The 26,561-nt window shown below is 37.4% G+C and overlaps 1 long non-coding RNA gene and 1 pseudogene across 1 annotated transcript in view; both read right to left on the reverse strand.

Annotated features, from left to right (window-relative positions):
• LOC147821241 (uncharacterized) overlaps positions 1-26,561 on the reverse strand; it is a 167,912-nt gene that overhangs the window by 68,465 nt on the left and 72,886 nt on the right. The window lies entirely within an intron of this gene.
• LOC147821242 (serine-rich coiled-coil domain-containing protein 2 pseudogene) lies at positions 271-23,576 on the reverse strand (annotated as a pseudogene).

Consider the following 26,561-nt stretch of genomic DNA (forward strand, 5'->3'; position numbering starts at 1 on the left):
ATCCCCATTACCAACAACAACAAAAAAAAGAAAATGAAGAAAACCCAAAGATTTGCAAATCATTATTCTGATAAGGGATTCTTGCCTATACCATAAGACATTCTACAATATATAATAAATTCTTACAAGTCAATAATCTAATGAAGGAAGCAAAAGACCTCTACATTGAAAACTATAGCACTCAAAAAAGAGATCAAAGAGGATATAAGAAGACGGAAAGACTTTCCCTTGTTCCTGAGCAGGAAGAACCAATATAGTGAAAATGTCTATACTTCCAAAACTGCTATATAGATTCAATGCAATCCCGATTGAAATCCCAACAGTATATTTCACAGAACTAGAGAAAACTATCCAAAAATTAATTTGGAACAAGAAGAGATCTACAATACCAAAAGCAGTTCTAGGCAACAGAGACATGATAGGAGATATCACAATCACCAACTTGAAACTATACTATACTGATATATATTATACTATACTGTGATAAAAACAGCATGGTACTGGCAAAGAAACAGACCTGGGGATCCGTGGAATAGATTAGAAGATGCAGAAATAACTACAGGCATACTCAGCTACCTCATCTTTGACAAAGAAGCCAACCATCCTCACTGTAGGAAAGATAGCCTCTTTAATTAATAGTGTTGGAAAAATTAGATTTCAACCTGCCAAATATTAAAACTAGACCTGTATCTCACCATGCACTAAACTAAAATCAAAGTGGATTAAAGATCTAAATATTAAAACAGAAACACTAAACTTGCTGGAAGATAAGTTAGGTAGAACTCTTGAAGATATTGGCATAGGAAAACACTTTATGAACAAAACCTCAGTAGCACAGGAACCAGAACAAAGAATCAACCAGTGGAATCTCTTTTTATTAAAAAAGCTTCTGCATAGCAAGAGAAACCACCAACAGAGCTAAGAGACAACCTACAATGTGGGAAAAATTTTTATCAGCTATTCCTCAGACAAAGGACTACTATCTAGAATATATAAAGAAATGAAAAAAATAAGGCCCCCTCAAATATAAAGACCCAATTCAAAAATGGGCATCTGAAATGAACAGACATTTCTCAGACAGAGAAGTAAAAGCAGCAATTAAACAGGAAAAAATGTTCAACATCACTGGCTGTTTGAGAGATGCAGATGAAAACAACACTGAGATTCCACCTCACCCCAGAAAGAATGGCTGCTATCAAGAAATCAACCAATAACAAATGCTGGTGGGGTGGTGGGGAAAGAGGAACCCTATTCCACTGCCGGTGGGAGTGCAGACTGGTGCAAACACTGTTGAAATCAGTATGGAGATACCTCAAAATCTAGGATTAGAGGTCCCATTTGACCCAGCTACTCCTTTGCTGGGTATCTTCCCAAAAGAATCACACCACAGTGATATATGTGCACCCATGTTTATAGCAGCAAAGTTTGTAATAGCTAAAGCTTGGAAACAGCCAAATTGTCCATCAACTGGAGACTGGATAAAGATGTGGTTTTTTTATAAAATGGAGTACTACTCAGCCATAAAAAATGAGAAACTAGAGACATTTATAGCTAAATGAATGCACATTGAGGGCATACTCTTAAGTGAAATGAATAGGACACACATCTAAATACCAAATAGTTTCTCTGGTGTGAGAAACTAAAAGTGTAAATAAGGATAAAAATGTATAACTGATAATGTGACATAGGAAGAAAAAGTCTAAAGGGATGGGGAAGTGGTAGGAGTAGGAGAAAGGAAAGAAGGGAAAGGAATAAATATGAGAAAAGGAAAAATGGAAACAAAGTCATTGTAAATGGGGGGGAGGGGTCAAAGGAAGGCCAGGGGAATGGAGAAAAAATAAAAACCAAGATACATCATGTAAAGGTACAAGTTCCCAATGATGAATGTCAGCATATTGTATACCAAAAATGTACCAATAAACTTAATGAAAAATAAAATAATATGAGGAGAGTCCGTTGTTTAAAAAAGAGTATAGCTTCAAGGTGCATCCATTTAGCTATAAATATCTCATTTATCCTTCTGTATGGCTGAGTACTACTCCACTGTATAGAAAAATCACATCTTCTTTATCCATTCATTGGTTGATGGGCATTTGTGTTGTCCTAAGATTTTTCTATTACAAATTGTGTTGCTATAAACATGGGTATGCATATATCACTGTGATGTGATGCTTTTAATTCTTTTGGGAGGTACCCAGAAAAGGAATAGCTGGGTCAAATGTGGACCCTACTTTTGATGACAATACTGTGAACACTGTTGGTATGACAACAAAGGAGTTAGAATATTACACAAATTTAGTTGATAGACCAGCAACAAGGTTTGAGATGCTTAATTGCAATTTTGGAAGTTCTACTGTGGGTAAAATGCTATCAAACAACATCATGTGCTTCCTTTTGTGACAGGAAGCGTCAATCAATGCAGGAAACTTCATTGCTATCTTATTTTTAGAAATTGCCACAGCCACCCCAACCTTCAGGAATCATCCCCAATCAGTCAGTAGCCATCAACAATGCAAAATGATTACAACTCACTGAAGGCTTAAATGATTGGGAGCATTTTCTAGCAATAAAGTATTTTAACTGTAGTATGTACATTTTCTGGAAATAATGCTATTGCTCATGTAATAGACTATAGTATAGTGTAAACATTAAATTTTAATGAACCAGGAAAACAAAAATTTCATGTGACTCACTTTATTTTCATATTTGATTTATTGTACTGCTCTGGAACCCAAGCCATAATATCTCTGAGGTATGCCTATAACTATATTTGCTATGCTTTTATGTGATTGGCAATGCAGTAGGTTTGTTTACACCAGCATTATCACAAACATGTGAGTGGTATGTTGCGCTAGACAACAACATCATTAGGTGATAGGAATTTTTCAGCTCCATTATAATCTTATAGGATCACCATTGTGTATGCAGCCTGTCACATTGAAATACTGTTATATGGTGCATGACTGAATAGACATCATGATGATGATGATGATGATGATGATGATGATGATGATGATGATGACAAAGACAGATAAATTATAGATAGATAATAGGATGTATCCTTTTGTATGTGTGTCACTGTAAAAAGGAATGGTCTGCAGTAATTTCTAAAGCTAATTGGAACCTCAAAGTATTTTCTGATGTAAATCTCCACCAAGAGCTATTCTTGCAGCTAAAATTAAGAAGCAAAGCATTTTCTATTTTTAGTTTTTGAGTGAGCAGCAATGCAAGAATAGGACAAAACATGCTCCATATTCAAATCCATAGTCACTCACATAAAAACTAACCTTCATTAGGAATGCTGACCTATCTCTTTGTTTTTTAATAGACTTGATGGAATGGGAATGCAAAATGCCTTTTTCTTTTTCTAGATCTTAATTACATCTTCCCACACTCCCAAGCCCGCTGCTTCTCTTTGATAAGTCTGATTAGTGTATTAGGAAATTCAGGAGGTTTGGAGAATTGTCCTACATATTATGTAAGATGTCAACATGAGAGAAAGCTCAGTGAAAGGTATATGGGAACCCTCTCTACCATTTTTGCAACTTTTCTGTGAGTAAAAGGTTAATTCAAAATAAAAAGGGTTTTTTAAGCATATGCATAATATTCTGCCATTTTTATTAAATGGAAGAAGCAGAAATATGAATGGGACTTTATAAAGTTAGATTGCTTCCAGACATGCACACAAGGAACTGGTAACATTGGTTAACTGTGGAGAAGGGACAGGAAACTAAGTATAAAGGGTGAAAGGATGAATATTCTCTGGATAAACTTTATAAACATTTTTGACTATCATGTTAATATCTTCTCTATTCAAAGGGTTAATAAAGTTAAAAGGTGGACAATTTGGAAGGGACATTCTTGCTCCAGAGCTCTTCATGAAGCCAGCATGGGCAACTCAATTTCAGTCTTGCTAAATACTTTCTCATGGTAGCTTCCAGGGAGACCATCCTGGAACATTAATATTACTATTTCAGCAATTTGTAACATCTACAAAAGTAAGATATTTTAGTAGCAACTGGGTAAGACTGCTGTCTCTTTCCTCCTCAACATCTACTTCTTCATACTTCCCTTCATATTATGTGGTGTTGGAACAACCATGAGCATTTGGGGATCTGGTTAAATTGAGTTGTGGTTACCTTTCATCTGGGTTGGTAGGGTACTCTGATGTGAACACAGGCACTTCCTGGGTAGACAAGGTATGACCAGCTGTCCTATTGTGGAAATGGTTTCCAGAAGTACTCCTAACAACTACTGTGCTTAGTGCCATGACACGTTAGTGTCAGATCTAGAAATGAATGTCGTTCTGTGCTGTTCTGGAATTTTGTGGGCAGTGGTGGAAAAACTGTGATATATAAGGGGCCAGAGCTAGACTGTGCAAAATCCTTCCAACTTCAAACATATGGAATAAAAAGTGAAAGGTAGGGTTTTCATCAATGCCTAGGCAGAATAGGATTCCTTTCCTATCAGATAACATAAAATTCACAATATGTCAGGACAATGGGGACAACTGCTGAATTGACAAATGGTGCCATTGCTTCATAATATTTAATATTAGTTACTTCAAAAGATAACTTAAAATGCCTTAAAAACTTATAGGTTGTATGTAAAAGAAACTTGACAGAGATTTTCCAAAATGTAGCAACAATCCTATATATTACATGACATAACTTTATCAGTAGAGAAACTGATATTTTTCTAAGCTATAAGTTTTGATCAACCATGATAGACAAAAGGTTGTACTGTCTTTGTAGTCTCCCTATAGAAAAATGATCTTACAAATCACTTTCCTAAGAAGAGTATGATTAAAGATTATGCAGCCAATAGGAAGAAAAGCTCCAAAGGGATAGGGGAGTGGGAGGGGAAAGGGAAAGGAAAGAAGGGAAAGGAAAAATTATGAGAAAAGGAAAAAATGGAAACAAAGTCTTTGTAAATAGGGAAGGGTGGATGGGGGGAAAGACGCACAGGTAATGGTGAAAAAATAAGAACCAAGATACATCATGTACAGGTACAAGCACCCAATGATAAATGTAAACATATTGTATAGCTAAAATGTACCAATAAAAGAATTTAAGCAAAAAAAAAAAGATTATGCAGCCAGAAACAGTGGGGAGAAGAGTAATACAGAGGTATGACAAGCAATTAATTAATTAAAATATTTGTTACATTTTCTGGATTTTTGTGATGTTTCTATATTTGTCAGCTTCTATAATTTATAATTTGTTTTGATAGCTTCACCTGTTCTAAATTTTTTTCATATTTGTACCAGATTATGTATTTTCTTTTTTTTATAATTATGAACTTAATTTTTATTTACTATTCCAAGATTTTCATGAAAGAGACTTTACATTCAGTCTTTATAATTCACTTTACAGGCAAGTTCTAACATACAGTATGTGCTTGGAACCAGTTTTTGAAGTCAATGTAAAAATAATACTGTGGATACTATTTTTGTTTTTAATCATGACTTAAGAGACTTTAAACTTTCAGGGTCAGTATTATTTTGCTATGGCAATGTTTTACCAAGAAGAAAGTGGGTAACTTTTCCTCAACAAGGTTAAGACATTATTTTAAATTAATAACATAATTGTACATTGGCGCCTACCATCATAATCATCAATACAAATGTATTCTTTCAAATTGCTGCAGCAGAAAACTTAAAGGAACATATAAAAAGACCAAGAGCAAACAGAATTCAAATATCAGAATTAAGAAAAATAGCAAGGCCATCATCCCCAAGAAAAAATATAAGATGTCTGTATAATAGTTATAATTTTCAAATGTGTGCATAACTATGCAAACATAACTGCCCAAAGTAACTCAGCAACACGAAACTACTGTGTAAGGTAGAGAGTAACTGGAGGTGGTGCCGCAGTCCTTTCCTGCGAGGACACCTGGCGATTCCAAAGAGCATGCTCTGGAGCCTGGAAGCAGGAGGGCCATGCTGCTGGGAAGACAGAGTGCACCTCTTGCCCAGAGGTGATGGCTATTGGGGGTCACAGTCTCCCTGATGCGGTGAGTGATATGAGTAAAACACTTCAGGGAACAATGGAACATTTAAAGAAAACAGTGCTTTAATGGAAAAAGTGTCATGTGAGGCATAGATTCTGTGAAAGGCTCTACTGATATTTTCAAGTGGCAACAATTACAGAGAAATCCATTCCATATCCAAGAGGAGGCATTTTGATATTTCAGGCACAATTCCAAGCAGTTAAGCTCATTTAAAGTGCAAATCTGATATATTCTCTCATATTTAGATTTTTACTTGTTAAAATACTTAGTAAGTTCCCTTATAATATATAAATACAATGAACAGTAGTCTCAGATGCCTGGAAATATTGCACACATGAAAATGAGACTCCAAAAGAAAAATGTTAGAGGTCTCAATTATTAGAAACATTCTAAATTACATAACTCTATAATCCATTGTTTATTGCCTTAAAACCGTCTTTACCTATACTTATAAACTCCTTAGGCCAAGCTTTCTTTAGAAAAATTGATGTGCATCCTATTAACAACCAAGCACATTATTCTGCATTCTCTTAATTTTCTCTTTCACAAATGTAAAACTTAACCACCATATAACTTCTTCCTCGGGACTTTGAATTTATACATTTCACGTGTGTTTACTGATACCACAATAACAACAGAATTAGTGATCTAAGCTTTTGCAGGAGGAAGGCTTGGCCCAGAGCTGATCTGCAGAAGCAATAAACAGAGCAAGCCGAATATGAGAAGCTGAGCTCTGGTTATTCAGCAGAGCGTTACGCTCACTTCCATTTCTGACTTCATATTTACAAAAGAGCTGACCAACATGACACTGCACCTTTTAAAGAAAACTGCAAGAAAATACTTTACTTGTATGAGCATTCTAGATATTTTTTCTCTTAAATATGCTTCATAATTATATTGATAACCCTATCTTCTGCCAAGAGTAAGGCTCAACAAAGGTACAGAGAAGCTGAACCATTTGTGGGTTAACATTTCTACAAATTCATTGGGGGGAATGAAAAATAGCAAAAAGAAATAAATTACTGGAGTCAATACTTTTATGTTACAGTCAATGAAGACATTTTCTTTAGACTGGGTAGGTAAAAATAAAAATGTGAAAAGTTTCCCCTAAGGATAAGGCCAACATGTAAATAATATTTCTTAAGGGTCTATACCAAACTTCTAAAATAACCAGGAGCCTACTACGTAATTCATTAGGACAGCATCCTATTTGCAATGCATGAAATCTGTATTTTTTCTCCTTCAAAATGAAGGACCACACACTGCCTATCTACAAAGCTGCAGCCGTCCAGGCTCAGCTCCACGAACAAAGCAGAGCTCTACCAATGGCAACCTTACACTAATGGTACCAGGAGTAGGCAAAGGGTTTTCTGACATTAGTACAGGAAATGTGAAATACTGAGACAAATGCTGTGGCATGAGTGTACCATACTAGAGTTGTGCTGCCCACCTAATACCAAGTCTAACAAAAGGTTCACGGCAGCTTCACGTGCATGGCTCTCAGGGGTAAAGCCTGGATCACAATGTGAGCAAACACCACTTTGGAAATTTCCACTCAAGCATTTGAGATGTTTTTCTCTTAAAAGAGAGCAAATAATTTCAGTAATGTATATTTCTTATAGGAATCCCTAGAAATTTGAGTGATTTTTTTTGGTCATAATTCCTTTTGATATATTTTTGGTTAACTGATCAAAATATAAATTGACCTTGTAAGGTATTTTTGTCTAAAAATAGTAATTTCAATTCAGTTAGCTTTGGATGACCAGCCTAAAGATAAGATGATCTCAGAGAATGGAAGACAAATTTACTGAACTGTCCAACAAGTGGCCCAAAGCATGATTGCATGCATACACGCGATGGCTTGGAGGTTCCACAGCTACCTGGGGTAGCACATTAAAATAAATGAGCATATTTCTTTTGAAATATCTCTTAATAAAACACAATTTCCCATGTATAGTCCTATTTTTCTTCCCAAATCTACTTTTCAAGGAACTGTCATTCAAACATGCACCAACTGAAAAGAGAAACCTAGGAAACCAGAAAACCAAAACTATTATGAATTCTACCTTTCTCAAGAGTCTTAAATTTTAATTTTTTTCAAAATATTTTAACTTATTTTGCTATAGAAAATAAGCTTTAAGTCCCTATGTGTGGGATACTTATATCCCACCAAAGTTTTGTGCAAATATTTCAAGTCCATTATTCCGGTCTTCGGATATTAGCAGTCAATAAATATAAATATTACAATAAAGACTTAATTTAAAATATATGCTGTGGAACCTTAAATCAGCTATGATGGGAAAGCCTAGAGGGTTTGAAACTGAACTGCTAGCAAAACTCTAGTACCAAGAGATGTTACAATAGATACACCATTAGGAATGGGTTTCAAGGTATATCACAAGCTCTCCATATCCACCCAGTACCAAAACGAGCACAACTGGCAATGTGTGTATGACAAACAAGATATTAAAGCAAAATATAATTGGTTTACATACAATATTGAACATTTTCAGCCTGGGAAATCTACCTGTAAATGAATCAACTAGTAAACCTTGCTGATCCTAGTAAGGAAAAATAAAATTTACATAGACTTCCCATTAAAAGCCTGATCTCCTTTATTCATCACAAAGCTTTTGCATAGACCTTTTAAATATACAAAACATTGGCCAGAGCTCTGCTTACAGATGATCATCTTCCATTATTCCCTCATCTTTACTTAAGTGGCAGCCACATTCACAAGGGGAACACGTGGAAAGGGGTGGGCTCCAATAAGCAGTCAACACAGACTGCAGCAGGACTGAATCAGCAAAGCACACTTCTCACCTGCTAAGTGGAACATTATGACTTTCTGGATGTGCAGGGGGATGGATGCATGATTAGTGACTTGTAGGCCTCCAAGATGGATAAGCAAGCTTTTGTGTTTACCTGAGACAAGTCTGCTTCCATGGTATGCACTTCAATGGAAGAGCCAAACTAGTGGAAACTTCCACATTTTAGTTTTGAGATTTGGAGGCTTTCAATAGAATCTCCAACATGGTAGCAAATGGCACATAAAGCTATTACAGAACAGATTTTTAAAAAAACCAAATTGGCAAGTGATGGCTATGTACTTAATGTATCTTCGGTTTAGGAACACAAGAATATCGATGAGAGGCCAAACAATCCCCAGAATGCAAAATGCTATTTGGATTTTGCATTATTTCTTTCTGTGGTGCTAATGGCCTTGGGATGCTTGTCTTGGCCTGGAAATTTTGAGGCTCTAGTCGAGGGTTGGGGTTGCTTTTTTGTTTTTGTTTCAAAGAGCTGGAAGGGGGACGTAGCCTGGACACTTTCAAATTCAGATTTGTTAGACTTGCTTGACCAGCTGTTGGCTGAAGCTTTGCTGAATTACATGGTGTGACTATTGGTGACTTCTTACAAGTGGAAGTCCTACTTGGAGATGATTCAGAATCTGGAGGAGGTGCTGAAGAACTCAAGACGGATGGCTTAAAAAGCTGCAAGGACTTGGGCTGAGATGGGTAGCCCACCAGCAGAGACAGATCTCTTCCAGTTCTTGTAGCTTGGTCCTCTGTGCTTGACTGGGCAGGTGTTTGAAGAGAAGAAGGAACAAATCGTGTGTCACTTCTTTGATTCTTTTCCAAATGGCAAGGCTCTTGAGCATTCATGGCTGTGTTCAAGTTCGCTTCAGAAGGTTAGACTTAACCTTCTTAGCTGCATCCACTGTGAACTGTGGGTTGGAGGGGAAAGGCTGGAGGGGAAACCAATGTTATTTTCTTTTTGCAAGCCATGTGAAAAGCTTCCATCCAGATGTCCACTGCCCTGATGTAGGCCCTGGACCACACACTCACTGTGGGCCTCAGTGTGTTGTGGCCTTGTTAGTTTTCCCTGGGTATGGTCTGTGGGTCTGGGAAGGCTGCTGGAAGGCTGTGGTACTTGAGGAGGAATTCTTTTCCAGGGTGTTTGGGTATATTTATCAGCATATGTGTATTTTTCCTCTTTTGATTTTTGGTGGCAGTTACATCAGGTTGCAAGTTGAATTTTTTCATCTTTTTTCTTTATTTCATCTTTAAGCTGTTTTATTTCATTTAATAAATTTTCATTCTTATACATTTCATCAGCTTCTTCTGGTTCCGGACTGGAGGGCAATGACAGCTGAACATTATGCAAGAACCCACTTCCATCATGCTGGTGCAGCAGCCACTTTAGTTTGAGTAGCCGGGTTTTCACAGCAGTGAAGTCCTGGACCATGTGCTGGAGGGTCATCCCATCCAGCATCACTGTGCTTTCAGGGACATCTGCAAACACCTTCTGCACCTGGAAAAAGGGGGTCTTTCAAAATGACCCAAAGGTGCTTCTCAGTAAGGAGAGCCTCTGCTCAGGTCACTTTTTCCATGGTGATGATAGTAGTCAGGATGAGGTGGTAATGTTCTTGTCCACTCCACCCCTGGGGTGGCCTTTTCCAAAATCCTTCCTGAGACTGCTGCATATTTCTGTCTGACTGGTCAAAGTGGTTCATAGTGTCACACTCCACATTGTCAAGAGGTGCATCCTCAGGCAGATCTACATCAAGCATAAGATCATCATCCTCGAGGTCACATGATTCAAGATTATTCAGAATATCTATGCTGTTCATTTCAGAGCACTCATAGCTGCCAATGGGGTGGACATTTCCAATGGGTTCCAAGACCTCTTTGTCCCACATGTATGTCCCATCGGAGCTATCAGATGGAGAGAGTTCAAATGAAGAACCAGCTCTGTAATCTGTATCTGGTGAAATTATTTCCAGAAGTATGTTTTGCACATTCACTCCTGTCTTCAACAGATACACTTACATCTAGCCATTCATCAGTTTTACTGAAGTCCCTTTCATTTTCCTTAGGAGAACCAAATATATCTTTTGATGGTACATTTTCATGCTTTTCTTCTTTGAGAGAAATTTCCTCTGGAGTTATTCTAGTTCTGTTGGAGTCTTCTATATATATAAAATCATCACTAAAGTCTTCACTTAAATCATTCTTATCAGAAGATGACAAAGAAGACAAGGAAATATCATCCACATCATCACTCAGGTATTTTAATTTTAGCATCATGTGTCATGGTCTGGTAATTTTCTGTTCTATAACTTTCTTTTTCACTTAGTTCTTGGTCCTTCTTAGTAGTGCTCCTTAGTCAAATCTGAAGTCTCTTCCTCTACACACATGTCAGCCGGTGAATTTTTATTGCCATCAGCTGTGAGAGTTCCAGCAAATGGAGATTGGCTAGATTTCAGTAGAGAGGGATGAACTATCCTATAACCCAAAGAGTAAGTTACACCTGGGCCATTTGTTAAAGCCAACTTCTTTCCACTAACAGCGTAAGACCTATTAAATCTATACCCCAAATGTTCATTCCCATTGAGAACTTCTGACTGCCTGGAATTTCTTGCTAGTATACTTGACCAGACAGGCATTTGAATGGGTAGCTGTTGGTTCTGATAAGGCTTTGTGAGATCTACAGCTCTATTGAGAGAATGTGACCTAGTTATAGATAAAGGGGGAAGGAATGAATTCTCAGTGGAATGTGAAAAACTTTGCAACCTTACCATTTTCTCACAAGTAATAGATTTAATATTGTCTGGGGACTGTGCTAAGCTTTCTCCAGAACAGCTTCTGGTGGCACAGGAGTTTGCTCTAGGCCTTTGCACGCTGCTAGTCGATCAGTTGCCATAAAATCCATTCAACTGTGATTTTGGAGCACTGATTGAAGAAAAGAAAGTCCTTCCCAATAATGTGCCTTTGGTGAATTTACCCAAATTAGATGGTCCAGAAAAAGACTTTTGGTTTAACTCCTTTGTAGTGACACACAGTGGATGGCTTCACTATCTTTGATGTGAACAGAGAAACACTTTTCAAACCTCCCTTTATTCCATTTTTATCAAACCTTCCTTGAGTAGGAGCATGTTTTTCAGGATCAATTAATTTATCATGTGAATTTTGAGTATTACTAGGCTCTTCAGTACTTTGAGCACTAAGTTTGTATTTACTTGCTTTTCTCCAGTTAAATGAATGGGACAATGAACAATCAGATCCATTGCTTTTTATGTAACTGCTCACATTACTACTCTTGGATGTTCCTAATAAATTAACAGCTGTCCCATTTGGCATTGGCTGCAGTGTACTTCTTACAGATTTTGCTCCATACTTCGGCAACTTGGAACCCAAAAATGTTCTGATTTGTTTTTCTTCTTCCATGAGCTATAAGGTGCATTTGTTCTTAAAATCTGTCAGAATCGTGCACAGGTCACGCTGCCTCCTTGGCAGCAGCCTGGCTGCTGATCGCCCAGCTACCTGAGGCCCAAGGACTGAAGGTGACGCGATGGCCCATCCCATCCCTGTGGGCTCCACTCAAGCTGCAGCAACAGCCAGCATCGAGTCCACGACCTGAGGGAGCATTGGACTCCACAGTCACTGTGCCCCCTCCCTTGCCCAGCTGCACCTGATTATGTATTTTCTTAAGGAGGACCTAAAAATTTCATTGAGTTTCAGGTCTTACAAAATCTGTGTCCATCCATATGAGACTCATTTTGAAAAACAAAGTGTAAAATATTATTTTTACTGCAGTAGAAGCCTATAATGGATAGAGTATCTTTTGTTTGAGGAAAATCTTATGTTCCCGGAGGTGGATGTAAAGAAAATAATACAATATTTTCCTGTATATTAGTGCATCCTGCTACATAATGATCAGTGGAAAAATTATGAAAATTTTTGCTTTAACATCATTTACACAATTGTTTTATTCTTTACCCATATCTTATGGTCAAAGCACTGACAATAAAGTTCTAAACAGTGTGATTTAAAAATTAAGGGCTGATATGCATCCTTAATAAACTTCCATTTTGTTTCCATTTACTTTGCCCTTTCCTATTTCTATCAAATTTACAATCTCTAATTCATGTGCATTAAATAGAATAAATACATGTCACAAATGTTCCTGGGTAAAACATGAAAAAGAAAAGCTTAGTGTTTCTCAGTGACTGTTCACATAATGAGACAATGGATACTGCGATTCTTATCAGGAGGCAGCATATGTTTCAGTTCACACATTTGCCTATGAACCAATCCCTACCAAAACAGATAACACTGACCATGGAGGAGTGTGAATGTACATCAATATTCACCGGATAAGAAGAAAACAAGATATTTGTAGTCCCATTACCACAAACAGGAATGCAGTAGACAATCTAGAGTGTCTATTGCTATTGAATCTCCTTCTTTACCAACAACATCTTGATTTTGAATGGGGTGGCAATATATCCAAATGACAAATTATATTTTCAATAGATATTAGTTATTTTCCTGCCACTGTGATAAAATATCCAACACCTGTAACTTAAAGGAAAAATTAATTTGACTCATGGTTTCAGAGGATTCAGTCCATGCTTAGTTGTCTCCAATCCAGAAACTGCATGGTGGAAGGGGATGACAGAGGAAAGCCACTCAACCCATGGTGGCCAGGAAATAAAGAAAAATGGGAGGAGCCAGGGACCTTCTAGGTCACACCCCCAGTAACTCACCTCCTTCATCCAGGCCTCACCTCCAAAAACAAGTCTTTAGGGGGATATTTTAGATCTAACACTTAACACCATCCTTCCTTGAAGCTAGAAGTGAGAGTTCTGATAAACACATGTTGCTTGGTAGGACTCCTAGAAATACTCTAAAAAGACTACAAACTCTACCAACATCTTTTTCCCTTTCCCTTATTTACACTCAGAATTCAGTAGTGATGGTGGTAGTACAGGCAGTCATATTACAATTAGAAGGCAAAAAAAGCAAAATTAAAAAGTCACTGGACCTACAGTTATAAAGGAATGCTGGAAGTATTTCTCACCTTTCCAGGACTTCTTCTTAGGTTTAAAATGTAAATATTTGTTTAAGCAACATTAGTCCTGCTCTGTCTTATGCAACTATACACTAATTCCCTTCTGATAAAATCTCTATGTTAGCATTTCTTACTATATTTATAAATATGTATTATTCCTCAAAAGCCAAGATATTTGGACAGAGGGAAAGGGAGAGGGAGAGTAAGTAGGGAGAAGAATGAAACGGGAAAATAGCTAAGATACTATAAAATGCAGAGGCAGTAAAGCTAGTGGGAAAGAGTGCTTTGTCTGATGAAAGCAGAGGGAGACTATAGAAGAGAGGAAGGGGACCACGGAAAGGTAGAAGACAAAGGAGAGTGTTAGAGAGGATAATGGTGGGGTAGATATTATCAAAGTATGTTATCCACATGTATGAAAAAACTACAATGAAACCCATTACTCTGCATAATCAATATATACTAATGAAATCAAACATTTTTTAAATTAATTTTATTGGTACATTTTGGGTATACAATATGCTGGCATTCACTACTGGGAATTTGTACCTTGGCATAAAATATCTTGGTTCTTATTTTTTTCTCCCTTCCCCTGCCCTGCCTTCAACCCCTCCACCACTCCCTATTTACAAAACCTTTCTTTCCACTTTTTCCTTTTCTCATATTTATTCCTTTCCCTTCTTTCATTCCCCCTCCTCCTCCCACTTCCCCTTCCACTTTGGACCTTTTCTTCCTATTTCACATTATCTATTATACATTTTGAACCTTATTTACACTTTCAGTTTCTCACACCAGAGAAACTATTCAGCATTTACAAATGTGTGTCCTATTCATTTAAGAGTATGTCCTCAATGTGCATTCATTTAGCTATAAATGTCTCTAGTTTCTCATTTTTTATGGCTCAGTAGTACTGCATTTTATTTTTAAAAACACATTTTCTTTATCCAGTCTCCAGTTGATGGGCAATTGGGCTGTTTCCAAGCTTTAGCTATTACAAACTGTACCACTGTGGATGTGGGTAAACATATATCACCGTGGTATGATTCTTTTAATTATTTTGGTATGATACTCAGCAGGGAAATAGCTGGGTCAAATGGGTCCTCTAATACTAGTTCTTTGAGGTATCTCCACACTGAATTTCACAGCGGTTGCACCAGTCTACACTCTCACCAGCAGTGGAGCAGGGTTATTTTTCCCCACAACCCTGCCAGCATTTGTTATTGGTTGATTTCATGACAGCAGCCACTCTTTCTGGGGACAGGTGGAATCTCACTGCTGTTTTCATCTGCATCTCTTCAATGACCAGTGACGTTGAACATTTTTTCTTATGTTTATTTGCTGTTGTTACTTATTTGTCTGAGAAATGTTTGTTCATTTCAGATGTCCATTTTTGGATTAGATCTTTAGATGTGGGAGGTCTGGTTTTATTAAGTTCGTTATATATCTTAGACAGTAGACATTTGTCTAAAGAATAGCTGGTTAAAAAAAATTTCCTTCATTGTGTGTTGTTTCTTCACACTGCCGGTGGTTTTTCTTGCTGTGCAGAAGCTTTTTAATAAGAAGAGATACCACTTGTTGATTGTGCTAGTTCATGGGCAACTGAAGTTTTCTTCATAAAATCGTTTCCTACACCAATATCTTCAAGAGTTCTACCTAACCTCTGTTCCAGCCGATTTAGCATTTCTACTTTAATATTTAGATCTTTAATTCATTTCAATTTTAGTTTAGTGCATGGCGAGAGATGTAGGTCTAGTTTTAGTCTTTGGCAAGTTGAAACCCAATTTCTCCAGCACCATTTATTAAAGAGGCTATCTTTCCTCCAGTGAGGGTGTTTGCCTCCTTTGTCAAAGATGAGGTGGCTGAGTGCTTCTGAAATTCTTTCTGCCTCTTTTAATGGGTTCCATTGATGCACAGGTCTGTTTCTTTGCCAGTACCATGCTGTTTTGTCACAGTAGCTTTGTAGTATAGTTTCAAGTTGGGGATTGTGATACCCCCTGCCTTGTCTTTGATGTCTAGAATTGCTTTTGCTATTCTAGGTCGCTTCTGGTTCCAAATGAATTTTTGGATTGTTTTCTTAAGGTCTGTGAGGTATGCTGCTGGAATTTCAATTGGGATTGCATTGAATCTATATAGCAGTTTTGGAAGTATAGCCATTTTCACTATATTTATTGTTCCTACTGAGGAGCAAGGGATGCCTTTCCATTTTCTGATATCCTCTTCAATCTCTTTTTTCAGAGTGCTATAGTTTTCAGAGTAGAGGTCTTTGATTCCTTTCATGAGGTTGATTCCTAGGTATTTTTTTTTTATGCGGTTGTGAATGGAGTTGTTACTCCAGTTCCTCTTTCAGTGAGTCTGTTGTCCATGTACAGGAAAGCTATTGATTTTTGTGTGTTGATCTTGTATCTAGCTACTCTACTGAATTTGGCTATTGAGACTAGAAGACTTTTGGCAGAGCTCTTGGGGTCTTCTATATAGAATATCGTGTCATCTGCAAATAATGACAGTTTAACTTCTTTGTTTCCTATCTTTATTCCTTTTATTTATTTCTCTTTTCTAATTGCTGTGGCTAATGTTTCCAAAACTGTATTGAACATGAGTCATGATAGTGGATATCCTTCTCTTGTTCCTGATGTTAGTGTGGAGGATATCAGTTTTTGACCATTTATTATGATATTGGCTATTGGTTTTTCATAGATGGCTTTTATCAGGTTGAGATAGACTATTCCAATTTTCTGTAAAGTTTTTATCATGAATGCGTGTTGGATTTTGTCAAATGCTTTTTCTGCATCTATTTAGATGATCATATGGTTTTTGTCCTTGGCTCTATTAATATAGTGTATTACATTTATTGATTTGCATATGTTGAACCATCCTTATATTCCTGGGATGAATCTCACTTGGTCAAGGTGTATGATCTTCTTGATGATCTTCTGCATTCTGTTTGCCAGTATCTTATTGAGGATTTTTGCACCTATGTTCATTACTGAGATTAACCTATAGTTCTCTTTTTCAGCTAGGTCTTTCTCTGCTTTGGGGATCAAGACGATTCTTGCTTCCAAAAATGAATTTGGGAGTATTACTTCCCTTTCAATTTCATTGAAGTGTTTAAACAGTAGTGGCAATAGTTCTTCTCTAAATGTCTTCTAGAATTTGGCAGTGAAGCCATCAGGACCTGGGCTTTTTTTGCTGGCAAGTTTCTAAATACATTTTCAATATCATTGATCAATAATAGGTTGTTTAGAATTTTTAGGTCTTCTTCATTCAACTTTGGTAATTCATATGCTTCTAGGAGTCTGTCCACTTCTTTGTGCTTTCCATCTTATTGGTGTACAGGTTGTGGAAGTAGGTATTGATGAGTCTCTGGATTTCTGCTGGGTTCATTGTAATTTCACCCCTTTCATTCCTAATTGCATGGATTTGGCCCTTTTCTTTCCTTTTGTGATGAATTGGCTAAGGGTTTGTCAATTTTGTTTATCCTTTTGAAGAATCAACTCTTTGCTTCACTGATTTTTTGTATCACTCTCTTAGTCTCCATTGCATTGATTTCTGCTCTGATCTTCATAATTTCCTCCCTTGTAAGTGCTTTGGGGTTGTCCTGCTCTTCTTTTTCTAGAAGCTTGAGGTTCAGCATTAAGCTATTTATTTTAGCTCACTCACTTTTCCTAAAATGAGTATTCACTATTATGAATTTTCCTCCTATGGCTGTTTTCATTGTATCTCATAGATTCCAATATGTTTTAATGTCATCATCATTTAATTGTAGGAACTCTCTGATTTCTTCTTTAATTTCCTCTATGATCCATTGGTTATTCAGAAGTGTGTTGTTCAAATTCCATGTGTTTATGAAATTCTTGCAGTTCTTTTTTTTTGCTATTGATCTCCAGTTTCATCACACTATGGTCTAATAATATACAGGGGATAACTTCAATTCCTTTGCACTTTCTTAAGCATATTCTATGAGCAAGTATGTGGTCTATTGGATAACAACCTGTGTGTAGCCGAAAAGAATATGTATTGTGATTTTGTGGGGTGGAACACTCTGTAAACATCTGTTAAGTTCATTTGTTCAAGAGTTTGATTGAGTTCTAGTATTTCATTGTTTATTTTTTGTTCGGTTGATCAATTTGTGACAGTGGGGTATTGAGGTCCCCCACTACTATTGTATTAGTGCTTATTTGATTTTCCATGTCTGTTAGTATTTGATTTATATAGTTGGGTGCACTAGTATTTGGTGCATATTTATTTATGATTGTCATCTCTTCCTCTTGGATTCTTCCCTTTACAAGGATGTAGTGTCCTTCTTTGTCTCTCTTACTTAGTGTTGGTTTGAAATCCATTTGATCTGCAAAGAGGATAGCTACTACTTTTTTTCAGGTTCCTGTTGCATGGAGTATTGTTTTCCACCCTTTAACTTTCAGTCTATGAGTTTCTTTTTGAACTAAGTGTATTTCTTGTATGCAGAATATTGTTGGATCTTGCTTCTTGACCCATTCTACCAGTCTATTTCTTTTGATTGGTGAATTGAGACCATTAACATTGATGGTTGTAAATGATATGCATTGATTTATCATTTTCATGACCTTTTCTTGTTGTTGGGTTCTCCCCCTTTGCATTTAATTTCTTGTCTTGCCTCATGGATTTATTCTGCTGGGCTTCCTGTGGATGTTATCCTCATTGTCTTTTCCTAGGATATTGTTTAAAACCTTTTTGAGTGTTGGTTTGGTTCCTCGGGTGCTCTTTGTCATGAAAGTATCTTATTTCTCCATCAATTTTGAAAGATATTTTTTCAGGGTACACCAATTTGTTTTCTCTTAAGGCTTGAAATACCTCACTCCAAGCTCTACTTAACTTGAGGGTTTGTGTTGAGAAGTCTGCTGTGATTCTGATGGGCTTTCCTTTGTATGTGATTTGTTTCTTTTCTTTCACTGCTTGTATGATTTTTTTCTTCTGTTGGGTGTCTTGAATCTTAACTATTATATGCCTAGATGTAGGTTTTTTTTTTTTAAAGCATGGCTAGTTGGAGTCCTGTATACCTCACTTATCTGTGTGTCAAATTCTTTTCCTCTGCTTAGGAAGTTTTCTGCCATCACTTCTGTGAACAGTTTCTTTATGTTGTTTTCACTCTCTCCTATTTCTTCATTGAATCCTATCAGTCTTATGTTATTCTTGTTTGCATCATCTAACAGATGTTGGATTGATTTCTTGTGGTCCCTTACTATTTTTAAGAAATTTTTCTTTTCCAGGTCACTAATTGCAATCCTGTCTTCTGTATCGAATATTCTGTCCTCACATTGGCTCATTCTGCTCCATAAACTATTAATGTTGTTTTTAATCTTCTGGATATGTTTCCATTGGTTTTATGCATTCCATTTGTTTCCTATGCTGGGATTCCATCATGTTCCTCAGCTCCTCTATTTTTTTTATCTTTGTCCTCTCTAGATTTATTAATCATGTCTTGCACTACGGGCACAACCTCTGCTGTTATCTGAGAAATTATTTCTGATTTCATTTTTTCCAGATCCTCTTTTGTTACAAGTGCAGGGAGTCCAGGTGGTTGAGTATCAGATTGTTCCATCTCATTTCTCTTTGGGGTTGGCTTAGGTGATCTAGATGATCTGGTGATCTGGTTTTGAGTCCTGTTTATCTGTCTTCTCATTTCAACAGATGCAGCCTGCTGTGTCTTTGTTGAGGCAAAATTTTGCTAGTCCAATGGGCTTCAATTCTCAACAGGCCTCAGAGAGGCCTTCTCTCTGCTACTCACCACTGTGCCAATTCCTGGGTTCAGAATGGTGGCCTTCTAGATCCATGCACTGCCCTTTTGTGTGGGCAGGGTTTTGGATGGGCCCTGCCCACACCTGGAATGGTATCTGGGCGTTCCTCTGTCTGGGGTCTGGCCACCTATGTAGTTGCTATCTGGGACGGCCTTTGGCAGTGGCCTGTGCACCCATGTCACTGGTGTCTGTGCTTCTGGCTAGGGTCTGTGCACACTTACTGATGGTGACTGGGTGGTCCTCTGACTGATCCCTGTGCGCTTGTGCAGCTCTTTTCCAGGTAGGCCTTTGGCTGGGGCCTGTGGGTCCAAGCTGCTGGTGAGCAGGGCCCTGGCTAGGACCTGTGCACCTGCGCACCTGCACTCTTCTGGTCAAGGAGTGCTTCTCACTGGGATCTGCACACTCTTACTGATCTGGGCAGGCCTCTGGCTGTTGCATGCATGCATGCCCAGCTGTTTCCTAGGTGGGCCCAAATTGCTGGTGTTTGGGCAGGTCCCTGGCTGGGACCAGCACACCTGCACTGCTCTGCCCACATGCACTTCTTGCTGGGATTTGTGCACTCTTCATAAAACAAAAACTTTAAAAGAGAGATGTTTCCAGAGCAAGATAACTAGATTAGAATCCAAATATTGCTACCCTGATTCAGCTCACTTATTCATTCAAGAAATATTAATTGAGCACATATTATGTGCCAAACACTATTTGAAGTGCTTGGAAATGAAGTTATTTATCCTCTTGATTCCTGTTTCCTCATTGGTTAGGTGGAAATACTGATGGTATTCATCTTGTGGCATTATTACAAGGATTAAATGACTCACTATTCATAAATATCTATACTAATAAGTGAAATAAGGTAGTCTTTCAATATATATTGGACATTGTTATTAAAAGTAATTTTTTTGTTCTTTTATTGGTACATTTTAGGTATTCAATTGGTTTACACTTATCATTGGGTGTTTGTACGTGTACATGATATATCTTGGTTCTTTTTTTTTTTTCCCCATTACCTGTGCACCCTTCACCCCCTCCACCCTTCCCTATTTACATAGATTTCATTTCCTTTTATTTTTTCTTTTCTCATAGCTTTTCCTTTCCCTCTTTTCCTTTCCCCTTCCCCTCCCTTCACTCCTTTGTCTTTGGACATGTTTTCCTATTTCAAATTATCAGTTTTTCATTTTAATCATTTTAACCCTTATTTACACTATCAGTTTCTCACATTAGTGAAACTATTTGGTATTTACACATGTGTGTCGTATTTATTTCACTTAAGAGTATGGCCTTGATATGCACCCATTTAGCTATAAATGACTCTAGTTTTTCGTTCTTTATGGCTGAGTAGTATTCCATTTTATTAAAAAAAACACATTTTCTTTATCCAGTTTCCAGTTGATGGGCACTTGGACTGCTTCCAAGCTTTAGCTATTACAAACTGTGCCGCTATGAATGTGGGCACACATATATCACTGTGGTATGATTCTTTTGGGAAGATACCCAGCAGGGGAATAGCTGGGTCAAATGGGACCTCTAGTCCTAGTTCATTGAGGTATCTCCATACTGACTTCCACAGTGGTTGCACCAGTCTGCACTCCCACCAGCAATGGAGAAGGGTTCCTTTCTCCCCACAACCCCACCAACATTTGTTATTTGTTGATTTCTTGATAGCAGCCATTCTTTCTGGGGTGAGGTGGAACCTCACGGTTGTTTTCATCTACATCTCTCAAATGACGAGTGATGTTCAACATTTTTTCATATATTTGCTTGCTGCTTTTACTTCTTTCTCTGAGAAATGTCTGTTCATTTCAGATGCCCATTTTTGAATTGGGTCTTTGAATTTGGGGGGTCTCATTTTTTTCAATTCTTTATATATTCTAGATAGTAGTCCTTTGTCTGAGGTACAGCTGCTAAAAATTTTTTCCCATATTGTAGGTTGTCTATTAGCTCTGTTGGTGGTTTCTTTTGCAGTGCAGAAGCTTTTTAATAAGATGAGATCCCAGTTGTTGATTCTTTCTGCTAGTTCCCATGATGCTGAGGTTTTGTTTATGAAATCTTTTCCTATGCTAATGTCTTCAAGAGTTCTACCTAACTTATCTTCCAGCAAGTTTAGTGTTTCTATCTTAATATTTAGATCTTTAATCCACTTCGATCTTACTTTAGTGCATGGTGATAGGTATGGGTCTAGTTTCAGTCTTTGGCAGGTTGAAATCTAGTTTGTCCTACATCATTTATTAAATAGGCTATCTTTCCTCCAATGAAGGTGGTTGGCTCCATTGTCAAAGATGAGGTGGCTGAGCATGTCTGGAGTTGTTTCTGCATCTTCTAATCTATTCCACTGATCCTCAGGTCTGTTCCTTTGCCAGTACCATGCTGATTTTATCACACTAGCTTTGTAGTATAGTTTCAAGTTGGGGATTGTGATACGCCCAGCCATGTCTCTGTTGCTTAGAATTGCTTTAGCTATTCTAGGTCTCTTCTGGTTCCAAATGAATTTTTGGATTGTTTTCTCTAGTTCTGTGAAGTATATTGTTGGAATTTCAACTGTCATTGCCTTGAATCTATATAGTAGTTTTCAAAGTATGGCTATTTTCACTATATTGGTTCTTCCTACCCAGGAGCAAGGGATGTCTTTCCATTTTCTTGTATCTTCTTTGATCTCTTTTTTCAGAATGCTGTAGTTTTCAGTGTAGAGGTCTTTTGCTTCCTTTGTTAGATTGATACCTAGATATTTCATTTTTTTGGATGCTATTGTAAAAGGAATTACTTCCCTAATTTCTCTCTCAGTGAGGTTGTTATTTGTGTACAAGAAGGCTATTGTTGTTTGAGTGTTGACCTTGTATCCAGCTACTCTACTGAATCTGTCCATTAAGTCTAGAAATCTTTTGGTGGAGTTTTTTGGGTCTTCTATGTAAAGTATCATATTGTCAGCAAATAATGACAGTTTAACTTCTTCTTTTCTATCTTTATTTCTTTTATTTCTTTCTCTTGTCTAATTGTTGTGGCTAATGTTTCCAGAAATATATTGAACAGGAGTGGTGGATAGTGGGCATTCTTGTCTTGTTCTTGATTTTAGCATGAAAGTTTTCAGTTTTTGACCATTTAGTATGACGTTGGCTGTTGGTTTTTCGTAGATAGCCTTAATCAGGTTAAGATAAAGACCTTCTATTCCAATTTTCTGTAAGATTTTTATCATGAAGGGGTATTGGATTTTATCAAGTGCTTTTTCTGCATCTATTGAGATGATCATATGATTTTTGTCCTTGATTCTGTTAATATGGTGTATTACATTTATTGATTTATGAATGTTGAACCATCCTTGCATCCTTGGGATAAATCCAAGTTGGTCAGGGTGTATGATCTTCTTGATGACCCTCTGTATTCTGTTTCCCAGTATCTTGTTGAGGATTTTTGCATCTATGTTCATTAGGGAGATTGGGCTGTAGTTCTCTTTTTGGGTTGGGTCTTTCCCTGGTTTTGGAATCAAAGTGACCCTTGCTTCCAGGAATGAATTTGGAAGTATTGCTTCCCTTTCAATTTCCTTGATGAGCTTAAAGAGTAATGGTATTAGTTCTTCTTTAAATGTCTTGTAAAATTCAGCACTGAAGCCATCCAGACCTGGGCTTTTATTTGTTAGTAAATATTTTATTACATTTTCAATTTCACTCATTGTAATTCAGGTGTTTAGAATTTCTTCTTTTTTGTTGTTAAATTCTTTTATTGGTACATTTTACGTATACAATACAATTACATTTCTCATTGGGAATTGTACCTTTACATAATGCATCTTGGTTCTTATTTTTTCCCCATTCCTAGCCCTCCCTTCACCCCCTCCACCCTACCCTATTTACAAGACTTTATTTCCATTTTTTCCATTTCTCAGCATTTTTCCTTTCCCTTCTTTCCTTTCCCCTGCCCCTCCCACTACCGCTACCCCTTTGGACCTTTTCTTCCTATTTTGCATTATCAATTATTCATTCTAATCATTGGTACATTTTAGGTATACAATATAATGACATTCATCATTGGAAATTTGCACCTTTACATAATCTCTCTTGGTTCTTATTTTTCACCCTTGCCCAGCCCTCCCTTCAACCCCTCCATTCCTCCCTATTTACAAAGATTTTGTTCCTATTTTTCCATTTTCTCATATTAATCCCATTCCCTTCTATCCTTTCCCCTAACCCTCCCACTTTCTTCCCCTTTGCCCCTGTTCTTCCTATTTCACATTACCTATTATACATTTAGTCCTTATTTACACTTTCAGTTTCTCACACCAGAGAAATTATTCAGTATTTACACGTGTCCTATTTATTTCACTTAAGAGTATTGCCTCAATGTGCATCCATTTAGCTATAAATGTCTCTAATTTCTCATTTTTTATGGCAGAGTAGTACTCCATTTTATTTTAGAAAACCACATTTTCTTTATCCAGTCTCCAGTTGATGGGCATTTGGGCTTTTTCCAAGTTTTAGCTATCACAAACTGTGCTGCTATGAACATGGGTGCACATATATCACTGTGGTATGATTCTTTTAATTCTTTGGAGAAGATCCCCAGCAGTGGAATAGCGGGGGCAAATGGAACTTCCAGTCCTAGTTCTTTGAGGTATCTCCATACTGATTTGCACAGTGCTTGCACCAGTCTGCATTCCCACCAGCAGTGGATCAGGGTTTCTCTTTCCCCACAGCCCCACCAGCATTTGTTATTGTTTGAATTCATGATAGCAGCCATTCTTTCTGGAGTAAGGTGGGATCTCAGTGTTGCTTTCATTTGCATCTCTCAAATGACCAGTGATGTTGAACATTTTTTTCATGCATTTATTTGCTATTTCTACATCTTTGTGTGAGAAATGTCTGTTCATTTCAGATGCCCATTTTTTGATTGGGTCTTTAAATCTGGGAGGTCTGATCTTTGTAAGGTCTTTAGAGATTCAAGATAGTAGACCTTTGTCTGAGGAAGAGCAGGTGAAGATTTTTTCCCACATTGTGGGTTGTCTCTTCACACTGCTGGTGGTTTCTCTTGCTGTGCAGAAGCCTTTTAATAAGAAGAGATCTCAATTGTTGATTGTTTGTGCTAGTTCATGGGCAACTGAGGATTTGTTCATAAAATCTTTTCTTACACTGATGTCTTCAAGGGTTCTACCTAACCTCTGTTCCAACTGGTTCATGGTTTCTATGTTAATATTTAAATCTTTAATCAATTTTTATTTTAGTTTAGTGATTGCTGAGAGATATAGGTCTAGTTTTAATCTTTGGCAAGTTGAAGCCCAATTTTTCTAGCACCATTTATTAAAGAGGTTATCTTTCCTCCAGTGAGGGTGTTTGGCTCCTTTATCGAAGATGAGATGGCTGAGCGTGTCTGGCATTGTTTCTGCATCTTCTAATCTGTTCCACTGGTCCTCAGGTCTGTTTCTTTGCCACTACCATGCTGTTTTTAACCACAGTAACTTTGTAGTAGAGTTGCAGGTTGGGGATTGTGATACCCCCTGCCATGTCTCTGTTACCTAGAATTGCTTTTGCTATTCTGGGTCTCTTCTTGCTCCAAATGAATTTTTGGATTGTTTTCTCAAGGTCCATGAAGAATGCTGCTGGGATCTCAATTGGAATTGCATTAAATCTATATAGCAGTTTTGGAAGTATGGCCATTTTCACTATATTAATCCTTCCTATGCAGGAGCAGGGGATGTCTGTCCATTTTCTGATATCATCTTCAATCTCTCTTTTCAGAGTGCCATAGTTTTCAGAAAGAGGTCTTTGATTTCTTTCGTTAGGATGATTCCTAGGTATTTCAGTTTTTTGGATGCTATTGTGAAAGGAATTATTTGCCCTATTTCTCTCTCAGTGAGTCTGTCATTGGTGTAGAGGAAAGCTATTGATTTTTGTGTGTTGACCTTGTAACCAGCTACTTGACTGAATTTGGTTATTAAGTCTAGAAGACTTTTGGTGGAGTTCTCTGGGTCTTCTATATAGAGTATCATGTCATCTGCAAATAATGACAATTTGACTTCTTCATTTCCCATCTTTATTCCTTTTATTTCTTTCTCTTGTCTAATTGTCATGGCTAATGTTTCCAGAACTATATTGAACAAGAGTGGTGATAGTGGACATCCTTGTCTTGTTCCTGATTTGAGTGTGAAGGATTCCAGTTTTTGACCATTTAGTATGATACTGGCTGTTGGTTTTTCATAGATGGCTTCTATCAGTTTGAGGTAGAGACCATCTATTCCAATGTTTTGTAGTGTTTTTATCATAAATGCATGTTGGATTTTGTCAAGTGCTTTTTCTGCACCTATGGAGATAATCATATAGTTTTTGTCCTTGGCTCTCTTGATATAGTGTATTACATTGATTGATTTGCGTATATTGAACCATCCCTGCATCCCTGGGATGAATTCCACTTGATCAGGGTGTATGATCTTCTTGATGATCTTCTGCATTCTGTTTGCCATTATCTTATTAAGGATTTTTGCATCTATGTTCATTAGTGAGATTGGCTTATAGTTCTCCTTTTCAGTTCGGTCTTTCTCTGCTTTGGGGATCAAGGTGATGCTTGCTTCCAGGAATGAATTTGGGAGGATTGCTTCCCTTTCAATTTCATTGAAGAGTTTAATCAGTAGTGGCAGCAGTTCCTCTCTAAATGTCTTGTAGATTTCAGCAGTGAAGCCATCAGGGCCCGGGCTTTTCTTAGTTGATAAGTTTTTAATTACATTTTCAATTTCATTGGTTGATATTGGATTGTTCAGAATTTTTAGGTCTTCTTCGTTCAACTTTGGGAATTCATATGTATCTAGGAATCTGTCCATTTCTTCTGTGTTGTCCATCTTATTGGCATATAGGTTCTGGAAGTAGGTATTGATGTTCCTCTGGATTTCTGCTGGGTCTGTCTGTATAATTTCACCCTTTTCATTCCTAATTGCATGGATTTGGGCCT

The sequence above is a fragment of the Heterocephalus glaber genome, unplaced genomic scaffold, assembly GCF_053883595.1.
Source record: "Heterocephalus glaber isolate CG9 unplaced genomic scaffold, H.glaber_assembly_v1.0 deba00001757, whole genome shotgun sequence".
In the NCBI taxonomy this organism is placed as follows: Eukaryota; Metazoa; Chordata; class Mammalia; order Rodentia; family Bathyergidae; genus Heterocephalus; species Heterocephalus glaber.